Source organism: Protopterus annectens, chromosome 5.part0 (assembly GCF_019279795.1).
Source record: "Protopterus annectens isolate FY-2018-M chromosome 5.part0, PAN1.0, whole genome shotgun sequence".
In the NCBI taxonomy this organism is placed as follows: Eukaryota; Metazoa; Chordata; order Ceratodontiformes; family Protopteridae; genus Protopterus; species Protopterus annectens.
Window position 1 is genome coordinate 460839135 of NC_056735.1, and position 15000 is coordinate 460854134.

The following is a 15000-nucleotide window of genomic DNA, read 5'->3' on the forward strand; positions in this document are numbered from 1 at the left end:
GAATGGGTACATGTGGATCAGTGCTCGACCCTGGTTAACAAAGAGTTTTATTTATTTGTACTTGTTTTGATACAATGTTGTTGTTTGTCTTTCAGCTTTTTCCCAGTAAGGGGTCACCACAGCAGAACTCTGGTCCGCTAATGATTGGCAGTAGATTTTTTTACGAGACGCCAAGGTGCCAGCTCGGCACCCAACCCTCAACGAAGGCACTCCCATTTACACGCGCATGTCTTTCGAATGTTACCCAACCATGGGGAGGACATGCAGACTCCACACAGAAGGCACTCCCAAGGCAAGCCGAGAATGGAATGGGAGAACCTCTTGCTGTGAGGTAACAATGCTACCGCTGTACCACCGCGGAATATATTTGATACAATACAGGTCTGAAATGCACTACAGGTAAGAGACCTGCAGAGCCATTTCTAAGTAAATGTACTGGAATCAGACTGCTGGATGATATTAAATCTTTATGTTGTAAAAAAGTCAGGATGATAAACATGCAAGGGCAGGACAATCTGCAAAAACTATATCATGGAAAGCAGAGTTTCATATCAATTCCTGGTGACTGATTCACAAATTTCTTAAAGGAGAAGTGGTCTGACAGAATGAGATCCAGATCCGAACTGGCTAAGGAAAGTCCCTCTTCAGATGAAGTGGATCCTGATTTCGCAGGCTGGGGCAATAACATTGTTGATGTGGCAAATGTAAGGCAAAAGAAGCTATCAGACCTTGACACAAGGGATTGCTGCGCAGTATATTACTGAGTATGAAATGCTGGCAAGCCAACAAACCAGCACCAGATCTGAGGAAATTGAACAGTTAGAAAACAATTGCAATGTTTTACCTACTGACTAATTCAGTCAATAGCAATGGTTCTGAAACTCTACATGAACAGAACTTGGTATTCAGTATTTCAAAAATCTACCTCATCAATGGTCATTGTCGGTGGGCAATGAAATTTAACTTTACACCGCTATATTATTAAATGATACTATGCTGAAAAAGAAGGTAAACTTGTTGAAAGAGCAGTGCATATCCCTGTATAATGTGATTGCTCATATACATAAAAGAGCAGTCTGTGCTCAGTCTAGTCTCATTCAGTGCTTGGCAATAAAGTATTTTCAAATGTATTCTACATTCTCCAAGTGATCTTCTTCCGGTATATAACAACTCAAAATGACTGACTCCAGTCAGCCAAATGACAAGACAGAAATAATACCCTAAATACAATCCAATTGATTGGGGTACAATCTATTTCAGTCTTAGTACTGGAGGAGATGGCTAGGATTAGAGATTAATCAAGGGGTGGTACCCAGATGTCTCAAAGGGGGGGGGGGGCATGAGGGTGCACATGCTTGTGGACTCATTTGCAGGCATGATTTTCTCAGTGGTGACCCAGACAAATTGCCTGTGATGCCTTCCTGGTATTGGGGGTTAGGGTAGTTATACTCTGTCTTATGTCTCTTGAAAAAGTGGGGGACAGCTACGCACTAACCCACTCATTGCACACACAAACCACAGGTAACCTACTCAGTATGTACAGGGGATTGTTTTGTACAGAAAAAAAATGCCTGAATGATGAGTCCTGTGACTGGGTGTTAGACATAGTTTCATAAGGTCTAACTAATGTTGATGAATCTGACAGTCAGCAGGAAGCAGTTAAAAAAAAGAATAGAAAAAAACTAATGACTTCAAGAAAGTCACTTACCAGTCATACATGGCATCTAGTGGGTTTCATAGTTAGCACATAAAGCAAATCAAATGATCAAACATTAAAGAAATAGCTTGCTAATAAGATGAATGTAAAATTACAACAAATTATATATAAGCAAGGACATCAGACATACACAGATCATACTGCAAATAGTGATATACATATAGTGATATATAAATAATACAAATATTGATAGTGATATACCAATGTACAAATGGTCTAATAACTAGTAATTAAAATACTTAATCAAAGCATTAATATTGTCTTTATTAGCATACGGGAGAGCTTGATTTCATTTATTTTGTCATTCCCACTACATGCGGTAAAGATAGACATTCGCACATCATCTCAATCATGTTTTGTTTTCAAATGATTATTAACTTTTCCCTTTCATTTGGTATACAGTAAATTGGTTTTTACACTCTACTGGGTTCTACATTTCTACATTTTTACTCTGTGTAGGTTTACTCTAATAATTTAGTTTTGAGAGTTTCTTAGTTTCCTATTTGCTAACACTGTCAGTGTCTGCTATTCATTCTGGCAATTTGATTCACAACTTCTTTCACTGAAACTAAAGCACAGTAGAAAAATGGGCTAATTAAAATGTATCCAGTTGTGTGTAAGTTAGTGAAAAAATGGTATCTTCCAACATGAAAAAATAGGGTATATATATTTCCATCATTCCCATTAAGTGCCACTGTGGGGCTCTGGTGACAAATAAGATATAAAGTGACAACAAATGAAGGTTATGCAAACCTTTTACATGATATTATTTTAATAACTTCTGTAATGCTGTTGTCTCTCTCTTTCCTATATTTAGATTTCAGTAGAGAATACAGCAGGAGGCATGTTTTCACAAGGTTCCCATGTGTCTTTTGGCAGTCTCAGCATGTAAAGGTATGCTGATGTCCTTTGGGAAATGCAATGCATTGAAAATGGAAGAGAAACAGAAAATATTTTGAAGCACTTTCTATAACAGTTCACCTTTTACTCAGTATTTCTATCACTGAACCTCTATTTAAGTGACAAACAAGATACACAGATACAGAATAATAGTAGTGTATATCTCAGAGAAGGAATCTTGGCACAGGATAGTGCTGCCAAATCCATTACACGTCAGTACCCTGAACACTACTGTTTGACAATGCGCAGCAGAATTGCATTTTTAATTCATATTCTCATTCAAAGTGGGTAATCGAAGCCAAAAATGATGTGATTGCCAGTTATTATACAGTAAACAGCAATAACCTTACTGCTGTAACATACCTTGCAGTATACTTTACTTAAAACAGACTGTATGGATAATTATGTATGTCATGGTAATGGGAAAGGATGGCATTATATGACCTTTGAGGGCAAAGCTTTCGAATTTCATGCTGTCATACTAACCTCAAAGCAGGATGCAAACCTGAACTTAGAAGGGCACTTCACATATAATTTTATGTAGTAGAAAATGTGGCTTCCTAGCTTGGATCTTGTACTGATGGAGAAGTTCACCTTCACAGGGTTATTGGAAACAAATGCAATTTATTTCTCCAGTTTTATTGCTAAATTAAATTTATTAATCTAGCATTTGAAAAGTACAGCCTTAGGCATTTGGGATTACTAAATAGCTTTGTGTCAAATAAATCTGAGAAATATAATGTTATATTTGAATTCTGTTATATTATGCAATTGCTTATAACCTAACAAATATAAATGCAGAAGTATAATCAAACTGATTTTTATAGATTTATACAAAAAACACACATACATATACACATGCACACATTTATATATATATATATATATATATATATATATACACACACACACACACACACACATATATATATATATATATATATATATATATATATATATATATACACACACACATTTTTGTGTGTATGCATTTGTGTGTGTGTCTCACATTTGTTATATTGCGCATTTAGTTAGGAAGATTGTTTTGTTGAACTACCAGTTCATCACAAGGTGCTGACATTTATTTTACAAGATTACTATACACTGGAGATCTGGATTTTGCCCTTCTTGCACTGTCTTGGAGTTGGCATATATATAATTAGCAGGTGATATGGAGGTACAAGGGAGCTTGCCCCCTGCATAAAATGGTTTACTATCACATAGTTGATTGTACATTGTGCGATTGACATATGTGTGAAACCTAATTTGCATATCTGAAAATGCGAGCACCACAATGTCAAACCCTGTAATAGCAAAAGTTCACTATTACAAGCTTCAACTTTGTATTGCAGAGTGCACTAAGGTGGGGATTGGGAAATGTACCCTTTCTTTCACTGTAGTGTGATCTCAGAGTTTGTATATATAAGTAGGGGGGGTGTGGGGGCGCAGGGGGGATTGACCCCCCTGCAAAACGTATGTTTTAATGCTGAGCAGTTGTGACCATTTTAGTAAAGTCAACACGTTCAACATTCGCCTTTACTGAAATCCTTAGTTTGGAATTCACTGTGTTTGGTGTTCTGATTTTTAAACATATGGTTCAGACATCTGAACATTCGAATGCAGTGAATTCAAATATATGATAGTAAACCGCATAAAACATTATTTCTTTTCTTTTCTATTGATTTAGTTTTAACCATCTGTGGTCAGTGTGGTGTATGTTGAATTTAGTGAATCTGTGATACAGTGAAATATAATCATGTATAAATACACACAGACACACACACACACAAACAGACACACACACACACACACACACACACACACACACACTCACTCACTCACTCACACACACACGCACGTATACATAAACAGAGACACGTATAAATTAAATATGCATGTATGTGGTTGTGGGTGTTTGGGTGACCATTGTATGTCAGTTTGGATAAAGCATTCTTTCTCCTTTTTATTACTTGCTTCATTTTGCAAGTTAGACAAGGTGAGGATTGTGACTCTAACATGTTTGGTTCAAAGAGGAGCTTGGTGATTTATAATGATAGGAAAGTGGAGTTATATCTTCGTCTAGAGGATGGTTTCTGAGTGGCAACTGATATGGTTGTTTCAGGGTGTCTTTAGAAGATGTTACTCACTACAGACATTCCCATTCCCTCTCCTCACTGTTTTAGACCAGCTTTGCTTTTATATTTTTGCTCAGTCACATCCACATCTGATATTTATTTTCTCTGATTGTTTTCACATGCCGTCTGGGTATTCACTGAAGCAGGAAATACTATATGCTTCCATATCTCTGTATAACTCTGTTGAGAATTACAGGTGACATCTATGCATTCCTGTCTACAGTTCAAGGCTCATATGCTAGGATTTGCTTTCAGCAACGATGGAATTCATTGAATCACAAATGCTAGTTACCCATTTAATTATCCATTACAAACAGCAATGCTTTCAGCAACCTTTTATTCATTCGCCTATTGTAATTTTATTCTGTTATTCATTTGCCAGCTGCTTGTTTGATTATTTACATATTTAGGTTTGCCGTCAATTGCCAATAAACTATAGAGACCATTAGCAGCACGATTCTCTTTTTATCATTTTGCATTTTTTATCAGTTTTATTGTTTATTTTACAATATCTAGTCTTACACCTAAGCATTTTTACTTTTTATAACATTGCCCAATTTAACATGAACTGAACAACTTTCCTGCTTCTCTATCACTGTATATTTTAAGTTATTTATATTTGTTTTCATTATCTATTATTATTAAAGTTAATTTTTATCATTAGATTTGTGCAGTATAAAAACTAATTATGTGAAGGCAGAGGAATATTTAAATAAAATAAACTGAAATACCATGGGCAAAAATATGATGTGTATAGCATGTGGGACTTGATAAAAAAAGAGGGTAATGAATTTTCAAATTGTAATAAGAAAAAGATTTTATAAAAATTCAACAAATTAAAAAATATCAATCTAATTTTGGTAAAGAACAACAGATAATATTATATAAAAGGAAGATGGGAAAATGTAGTCCCATATCAACATCAGAAATTGATAGAATGTATAGGGAAATAAAATAATGTTGTAAAAACTGGCACTGAAGATGAAGGATAACAGAAGAAAATTCTAATACAGGATTGTTGAGAGTCCATATACTTAGAGGATTCCCTTTACCCAAATAATTTTATTTCTAAAAACAAAGTAATTCAGTTCTAAATCCTCCTTCTCCAAAAAATGAGACTGACTCCAGATCATTGATTTTATAGGTTTTATTGGGATAAGCACTTTTGTCTCTATAGACTTCTTGAGATCCATTTCTTACATCTCTGGTTTGTCCAGACACATATTCCCTGTATCCCGTCAGGTTGGATTGTAACTGCTGGAGTTCCCACCCGTGAGTGACCTTGGATAATAGAAAAAAAATGCTTGTTCGAATATAAAAAGGCAGGTAAGGCCAGTAAAATCAAATATGAACATTTTCATTTAATGGTACAGACATTGAGGGTGACTATAATATAATAAAGTTATTCAAGAACCTCTTTATGACTCTGATTAGAAGTAACACATACATAATAACACCAGAAAAAATATGAACTAATACAGTGAATTAAAAATTTCAGAAGAAACAACAGTTAGTCTGCTAAGTATTCTTGTCAAAGCATCATGCATACAGAACATCACAAATTTGTTTAAAATCCTTGATAAAATCACTGGCTACTACTGTTGAGAGTGGATTTAGGTGTCTGTTTCTGCAACATATGCCGGCCATTCTGGTGCCTATGCTGCATAACACCTACTTAACGGACTCATCTGCTTATGTATAGTATATAGTTAAGTATATATAGTTAGTTATAGTTATGTATGTCTTTTCTTGCCATACATAGCCACTATTTATGAATGTCAGAAACAGGGCACTAAAATTTTTGCCAGGTTATTCCTAGACAGTATGAGCCATGTCTATTTTATCTTAACTTCTCCACATTGGCAATGAAAAATGCAATTAAGAAATAAATACTCATTTAATTGTTGCTTGCCAGCATAAAACTAGAACTGATATTTGCAGAAAGTCTTATGGCTTGGATTATCCAGGCTTCATCCTTTGCACTACATAAATGCAACAGAAACAGTAAAACTATTCATAGCCTCAAAAAGTGCTGCTACAATTTTTTTTTGCTTCACTTCTAGGACCTTGATCAATGGATCCAATACTGGCTCTTAACTGGTCCATTTGCTCTGGGGGGATAGAAGCTTGACATTCCCATGCTAGGAAAGAGACACATGGCACATGTATTCCTGCCCAGGAATCCCAAATAACCTCAGTACCTTGAATAGAGTTTGGTGGTGCGGAGCAGGATAGCTTACTAGTCCTGAGGGGTGACCTACCCTCTCACCATGGGTTAATCCCTCTCTCCATTCAGCAGCTCCTTTGAGGTCTACCACTGCCATCTACTGAGGAGAAGCATGCATCAGAACATCAAATTCCCATCCGTAGGCTCAAATTCTGTAATGTAAGATTTGCTAGGTATCACCTTTGACATTAACCAGAGCCACCTCTTTCCCCCAAGGGGATGGGTGAGGCAGTGCCACTTGGTCACTCCCATAATCCCCAGCTAACTCCTACAGGTACCCAACTTGCTATTAAAACTACAGTCACCTGCAGCATGGTTATAGCTTTAGCCCTCTATGTCAGAGTGCTGACAGATTTCTACAGTTCGGGTTGGGGGTTGGTATAATGGTTAAGGTGTTTACCTCAGAGACAGGAAGAACAGGGTTTGAGTCTCATTAAGTGAAATTAGATAGGCTTAAAATGGTCCACAAGGGCAGCTGGCCTAATATGAACCAATGAACAATTTCTAGGATAACCCTGTAGTCCAAATCCCATCATAATTTATGGGGTCTATATCAGATCATTGAAGCAGCTCATTATCGAATGCCGTAACGTTGAACTGCAAAACATGAACCCTAACAATATCAAAACCTCAAAACAGAGATTTTTTTCCCAGGGAAATAAATTGCTGTTCCGAGAAACACAAACACACCACAAGCACAATAAAAATCAGCAATCCACACACATACATTTAAAAGTTACATCTAACCCTACACTACACTGCACATACACTACTATCTATCCACTTACCTTAACCCAGACCCTAACCCTAAGGTCCATCACTATCACACACTCACCTCACCTGTGCTCTAACCCTAACTCACTTAACCCACCCCTAACCCCAAATTTTCACTATCGCACACTCGCCTCACCCACACCTTAACCCTAACTCACTCAACCCACCCCTAAACCAAATTCTGTCACAATCTCACACTTACCTGAACTGTGTCCTAATCCTAACTCACACAACCTGTGCCCTAACCCGAACGTCCGTACAATCACTCACTTACCTTAACCCAACCCGTAACTTTCCACCGCATCGCTGAAAACAGTGAAGCCACGACAACGGCCAACCAAATTCTTTCCCTAGGAAAGAATTCAGTTTTGTGCAGCTTCACTGTTTTCAGCATTTGCGATATTGGGTTCGATATTAGATCATTGGAAATTCTGCCGTTTCAATGATCTAATATAGACCCTAATTTATGAACTCTACCACATATTTCTATTTTACTGCAGCCCAGAAGATCTCTACATGTTAGTTTTGCTCTGTTCTTTGCTTTAAATAACCCTAACTCACTTAACCCACCCCTAACCCCAAATTTTCACTATCGCACACTCACTTCACCCACACCTTAACCCTAACTCACTCAACCCACCCCTAAACCAAATTCTGTCACAATCTCACACTTACCTGACCCGTGCCCTAATCCTAACTCACACAACCCGTGCCCTAACCCGAATGTCCGTACAATCACTCACTTACCTTAACCCAACCCGTAACGTTCCACCGCATTGCTGAAAACAGTGAAGCCACAACAACGGCCAACCAAATTCTTTCCCTAGGAAAGAATTCAGTTTTGTGCAGCTTCATTGTTTTCAGCATTTGCGATATTGGGTTTGATATTAGATCATTGGAAATTCTGCCATTTCGATGATCTAATATAGATCCTAATTTATGAACTCTACCACATATTTCTATTTTACTGCAGCCCACAAGATCTCTACATGTTAGTTTTGCTCTGTTCTTTGCTTTAAATAACATTTGTTGTTAAACATAGGCTACACCAGACACACCAAGTTGATTTGCTCTATATCTGGATCTTTTGCTGAACAGAGATCCTAGAAATGCCTTACATATTACTGCATGACTTTGCAAATGCTATGGTGAAAGATGCACCTTTCTTTGAACATCTACTGACAGTAACAATTTTCTTTTTATGTATTGAAAAATGTAGAAAGCAACTACAACTGTAACTGTGTTTGCAATACTGTTTTTATTTAAAATATTAGATGTTTTCATATTGCTATGTACTAAAAGAGGGGCTGATTATACTCAAAACATTTTAATACAACAGTGTAATCAAAAATGCAAGAATATGGGTCATATTTACAAACGTAACAAAAGCAAACCATAGCTATTTGCATGCAACTCTAAAAAATATGTTTTTCCTTTAAAAGAAACATAGCTGGGAAAATAGAGTCAAAAATTATATTTTGTACAGGAGCAAGCTACAGACACACTACATTTGGAGGGCTTTGCCCCCACACCTCTTGTATACTTATATAGATCACTATAAAGTTACCTTAGCAAGGAGAAAATTCATCTTTTCAGTTATGACAATGCAATAGTTTACAGGAAATCTATAGAGCTGCCATTTCTAGCAGAATTCAACGTGTTCATCTAGACCAGTTCTGCTAAAGTGGTTTCAATAAAATGACTGGATGCCATAAATCCATTTCTCGAAATTACTTCCTCAACTATTGTATTAGCCAGTAATTCCTGGTACTTATATATCCAATCTAATATATTTCAGCTCTTGAAAGGGCATTCAGAATATAATCTTGAAAGTGCCCTCACACCTCCAGATGTAACAAATATATATACATATAAACACATACACACACCTATATATATATATATATATATATATATATATATATATATATGTGTGTGTGTGTGTGTGTGTATACACACACACACACACACACACACACACACACACACCTATATATATATATTTATATATATATATATATATATATATATATACACACACAACACACACACACACACACACACACACACACACACACACACACACACACACACACACACACACACACACACACACACACATTTTTTTTAAATATCTGACTTTGCAAACAACTATATTTTAAAGCATTTGACAATTTGATATAAACATGGTGCTACCTAATGAAAAGAGTTTGTCTCAAACTCAGTACAAACATCTCTGCTACTGTGAAGAAGTACTGAGAGTGGCTGGGAAACCACAAGTGCAGACAAAAAAAAGTCAACCTTGTTTTATTAGTTCTGATGTAATACTCGTGACATGACACTGTGCTTTCATTTAAATTTTAAGAACATGAATACATTCATTCCAGACTCAGGCTTCACAATAAGAATCAAACATTATTAAAACAAAATGTAGTTCTACAATATTGTCTGCGCTTGCTAGTATTGTTTAATTTTCTTTTTACATGCACTTTACATACAGTACACATGTGTGTGTGTGTGTATATATATATATATATATATATATATATATATATATATTATGAAACAAAATAATTCCAGATGACCACCACGGCTTAAAATAGATTTAATTAGACAAGAGCTTTTACGTAGAACAACTACGCTTTTTCAAGTCCTCAGTAAAGCTACCAAATGCCTAATCATTTTATAGTCAAAAATCAATCAATTAAAATCAATTAAACACATAATTTAAAAATCAATTTAACATCTAAAACATATCAATTAATCAATTATCCAATGTTACATTTATTTAAAAGAGTGATCTTCTAACTCAGGTTTAATACATACATACATAATTATTCAGTGCAGGGTGTATGTGTGCTTGCAACTTTAATATCCACTTTAACTCAATGCATTCTATTTGATTGTTAAGGTTCATAGGTTCATAGGTAGGTACTAGGCTATTAGCCCTAGGGCCTATATAAGCCTAGCCAAAAAGGTACCCTGGCTTTTGCCACCCAAGAAAATTATTTTCCTCTGCCCCTGTCGAGCAGAGCCACAGAAGTGATCCCGGGGGTGAATTTCCTATTTCCCATCCAGTCATCAAGATTTTTCTTGAAGAGTGCTAAGGAGGAGCTCTGTTTGACATAGATAGGTAGTCTATTCCAGAGTATGGGAAGTCTCTGGAACAGTAATCTATCCCTCCAGCATGTTCTGTTTATGGTGGTGACAAGGTTTAGGTCCCTAGAGCATGTAACTCGGAGGGATTGGGATTTCTTTAAGTGGAGCATGTCCAACAGCTCTGGGTTTGACATAGCTTTGTATGTTAGGCAGAGATCGCCTCTGAGTAGGCAATATGCAATGGAGTAAAACTGATGTTTTTTGAGATGGTCTGCATAAGGCATCTGTTTGAGGTCAGTAATCCTCTTTGTGAGGTATTTCTGTGGCCTTTCCAGTTGTTGTAGATGTCTTGTGAGGTACATACCAAAAGGGGCATTGTACTCTATAATGAGTCTAATGAGTGATGAGTAGAGGGGGAACAATGACCTCTTTTTTTCTGATGAGAAACCTTTTGTGATGAGGTGAGCCACATAGAAGGATTTCTTGACCACTGTGGTGATATAATTATCAAAGGAGAGATTACTGTCCACCTCTGTCCCAAGATCTGTTATCACACTTTCGGTGTTAAGTAGACTACCACTTATGTGGTAGTTCATGGGTACAGAGTTTTTACCAAAGGGGATGACAGTACACTTTTTGGCATTGAGCTTCAGGCCATGGCTTTGACACCAGGCATCTGTCTCAGTGAGGCCCTTTTGTAGTATGTCCACATTGTTAGGAGTTTCGATTATGGCTCCTAGTTTGCAGTCATTAGCCAAAGACCTTATGTGCTAGCCTGTATTTCAGAGAAGTAGATACCAAACAGGAGAGGACCCAGGACTGAACCCTGTGGTACTCCACTTGTCACTGGTCTGAAGTCGGATTTGGAGTCTGCTACTTTTACAGTGTGGGTTCTGTCTGTGAGCCAGTTGGCAACCCACCTTGTGACATAGGGATTTATACCTAGTTTAGTGAGCTTATCTATAATTCCAGAGTGGGGGATGGTGTTGAAAGCCTTGGCGAGATCTAGATAAGCTGTGTGAACCACCATACCCTCATCTATGGCTTTGATGACTGCTTCAAATAAGTCAATCAGGTTTAGGAGACATGATCTGCCTTTTACAAACCCAAACTGGGTAGTGTCCAGAGTTTGGAGATTACCAATGTCTTTGTTTATGAGTTCCATGATGATATGTTCCATGGCCTTGCAGAACAGGCTTGTCAGGCTAATGGGGTGGTAGTTCCGTCATGGCTACCCCTTTGTGGAGTGGGATAACCATCGCAGTGCACAATTATGTGGGCACACAGCCTGAGATGAGGCTATGATTGAACATGGTACTTAGATAGGGTGCCATTTCATTCTGTAGTTCATGTAGAATGCAGCCTGGGATATTGTCAGGTCCCATGGATGCTGTGTTCTTGGTTTTGGAGAGTGTGTTTTTTACCTGTGCAGCTGGGATTACAGGAACTTTGCATTCTTACGGTATAGAGATGGGCCCTGTAGGGGGTGAGAGGGGGGTAAAGTTAGCATTGAACCTATCTGCCAGGATGTTGGCAATATCAGTTGGTTCTGTATATTTAGTGCCATTGTGCTGTAACTCAGAGCAGATCTGAGTGTTGCCATTGAGATTCATGACATAGCTATAGAATGCTTTGTTGTCTTTAGAGTCAGTGGCAATTTTGTTTTCATAACTAGCTTTGGAGGATTTTATGAGGGATTTCAGCTTCTTACTGAGGTTGACCAGGGAGTTCCTCCAGTCATGGGATTTTATTCTTTTTTGCAATAGTTTCTTTCTTCTGTTGTAGAGTTTGTTTATGGCAGAGGACCATCAGTTTGGCTTCCATTTATTGGAGGATAGCATCTTGGTTCTATTAGGGATAGCATGATCCATGCACTCGTGTAAGTGCTTATAAAGTGCATTTGTGTAGGGTTCAGCAGTCGTACCTCTATTGTCCGTCTGCATGGGTGATATGAAGTTTTCCACTTCTGTCTTAAGAAGTGTGAAGTTGGCATTGGAGAAGTTTTTTACGGTGGTTTCCCTAATTGGGTATGGGGGCGGGATGTGGATGTCTAGGGTGATTAGCTAGTGGTTGGATCTGACCAACGAGGAATTGACCTCTGGTGTGGAACACCGGTTGCCCATGTTGATAATGACCAGGTCTAGGATATTGCTGCCGCCGTTGGGGATGTGAATAAGTTGATCCAAGGTTTTGGAATTTATGAATTCCAGAAAACATTGAGCAAAAGAGTTGGTACATGAGTAGTTTTCCCAGTTAATGATGGGGTAGTTGAAATCGCCCATTATTAGGGTGCTGGGTTGTACCCTAATACTTTCCAGTGTATCAAGAAATGAGGAGTGGGAATCCTGGGGCATGGTGGGGGGTCTGTAGCAAGCTACAATTTGGATTGCAGTCTTGCCCAGAGTTAGTTGCACTTGGATAATCTCGGCTGCATTATGCTGTGCAACGAGCATGGAGGTGTGGATATCCTTAATGAATATGGACATACTTCCACCTTTAGTGCTTCGTTCCGGGTTAGATGGCCGAAAGGTGTGGTATGAATTAAAGCCTGGTAACGCAGGGGTGCTCTCTGGAGCTTTGAACCAGGTCACTGTCACTGCACAGATGTCGATGTTCTCCATTTTAAGGAGTACCTCGAGTGAGTGCATTTTGAGGTTTACACTTCTTGCATTGACTAGCATTACCCTCAGATTTTGCTTCCTTATCCCTGTTACGGTGGTGAATTTGTCATTTGAACCTTGCCTAAAAAAGTCACTATAGGGGTGGCAAGAGCCTTTGCCAGTATCCGGAATCCCAAGGACAACAGGTGCAGGCCATCTCTGGCAAAGCATCGTGGTCTGTCGATCATGTCATCTCAGGCAGACAAATACTGGATCCCCTTAGAATGACACCAGAAGCATTGCCGATTGTTGAAGTCAATCATTTTGTCTTTGTACTGTTGTATCATTCTGGGTGATGACAGGATGCTACTCAGGGCTAAGGTCATACCTGCCTGGGCTACAAGATCAGAGAGCTCCTCCATGTCTCTTTTCATGTAGTCCAGGGAGGTACATCTCAGGTCATTCACACCAACATTGACAATGACAGTGTCATATTTGTACTTGTTGTGGAGTGACCTGAGTGCACGCATTTTGTGGCATATCCTGGCACCTGACAGGCAGCTGAATGTAACTTTCTCCTTGTTTAGCCTGGTGAGTGGAACATCAGTGTGCCTGACTATAGAGTCAGCTATGACTAGAGTGTTGGGTACGTTGTTATGCCTTATAGGCTGTGGTTGAGTAGCACACTGAGTTTGTGGACTATGTGTAATTTGTGTTGTGTTGGGGGATGGAGTTTGCTTGTGTTTCTGCTTTGGATGTCCCTGATGCTTGGGCAGGTTTTTACTGAGAGCCTCCGTGAATGTAGGTGTGTGTTTTGTTTTTCAATGTGTGTGTTTTGGTGGTATAGGTTTTGAGGGACTATGTGATGAGTGTGGTGTGGTGCAAGTGTTTACCTTCTCCTCTTGACTGTCTAGTCCAGTCTTGGGTGAAGAGAGTTTTGCTTCCAGTTTGGCTACATAAGTGCATCTCTCACAGGTTGTAGTGTTGGATGGTAGTAGGAGAGGGTTGTCAATTGCTGCATTGCCCCAAGATGCCCAGATTCATCAGGTAGACAGGAGAAATCACCGGGAGCTGATCCTTAGACATGCCTGGATAGGTGGCTTATTTATTAAGTACTAAAAATTGCTTTCCTCTAAACAAGTGAGGAAAGTTGAGTGCTGTAGTAATTTGCAGCTTATTTAGTGCTTACAATGAGTTCTGAACAAGTGCTGAGTTCAAAGAAACAGATTTGAGTGCTGAAACTAGAAAAGCGGCTAGTTATAAGAAACAAAATTAAGCTAGAAGGCTTCCCTCCAACACAGAAAGGCTTGGGGGCTCAGAAGCCTACAAACAGTCTAGACCACTTACAGGAAAGGCAGGAAACAAGCTTAATTTTTTTTTCCCCAGATGCTCTTTTTGTACACATGAGAATATGATCTCACTGCACTCAGTTGAGTGAGCAAATGAGATGGGCCCAGAAGTAGTATCCAAACACAAATTTACAAGAGGGGCGGGCAGTTTCAAAGCCACCAATATTAACACCAAAACAAAACCAGGAAAGGTGGGTGG

At 38.4% G+C, this 15000-nt stretch overlaps 1 protein-coding gene across 9 annotated transcripts in view; it reads right to left on the minus strand.

Moving 5' to 3' along the window:
• Positions 1-15000, minus strand: part of DMD (dystrophin) — a 9298038-nt gene that overhangs the window by 2364586 nt on the left and 6918452 nt on the right. The window lies entirely within an intron of this gene.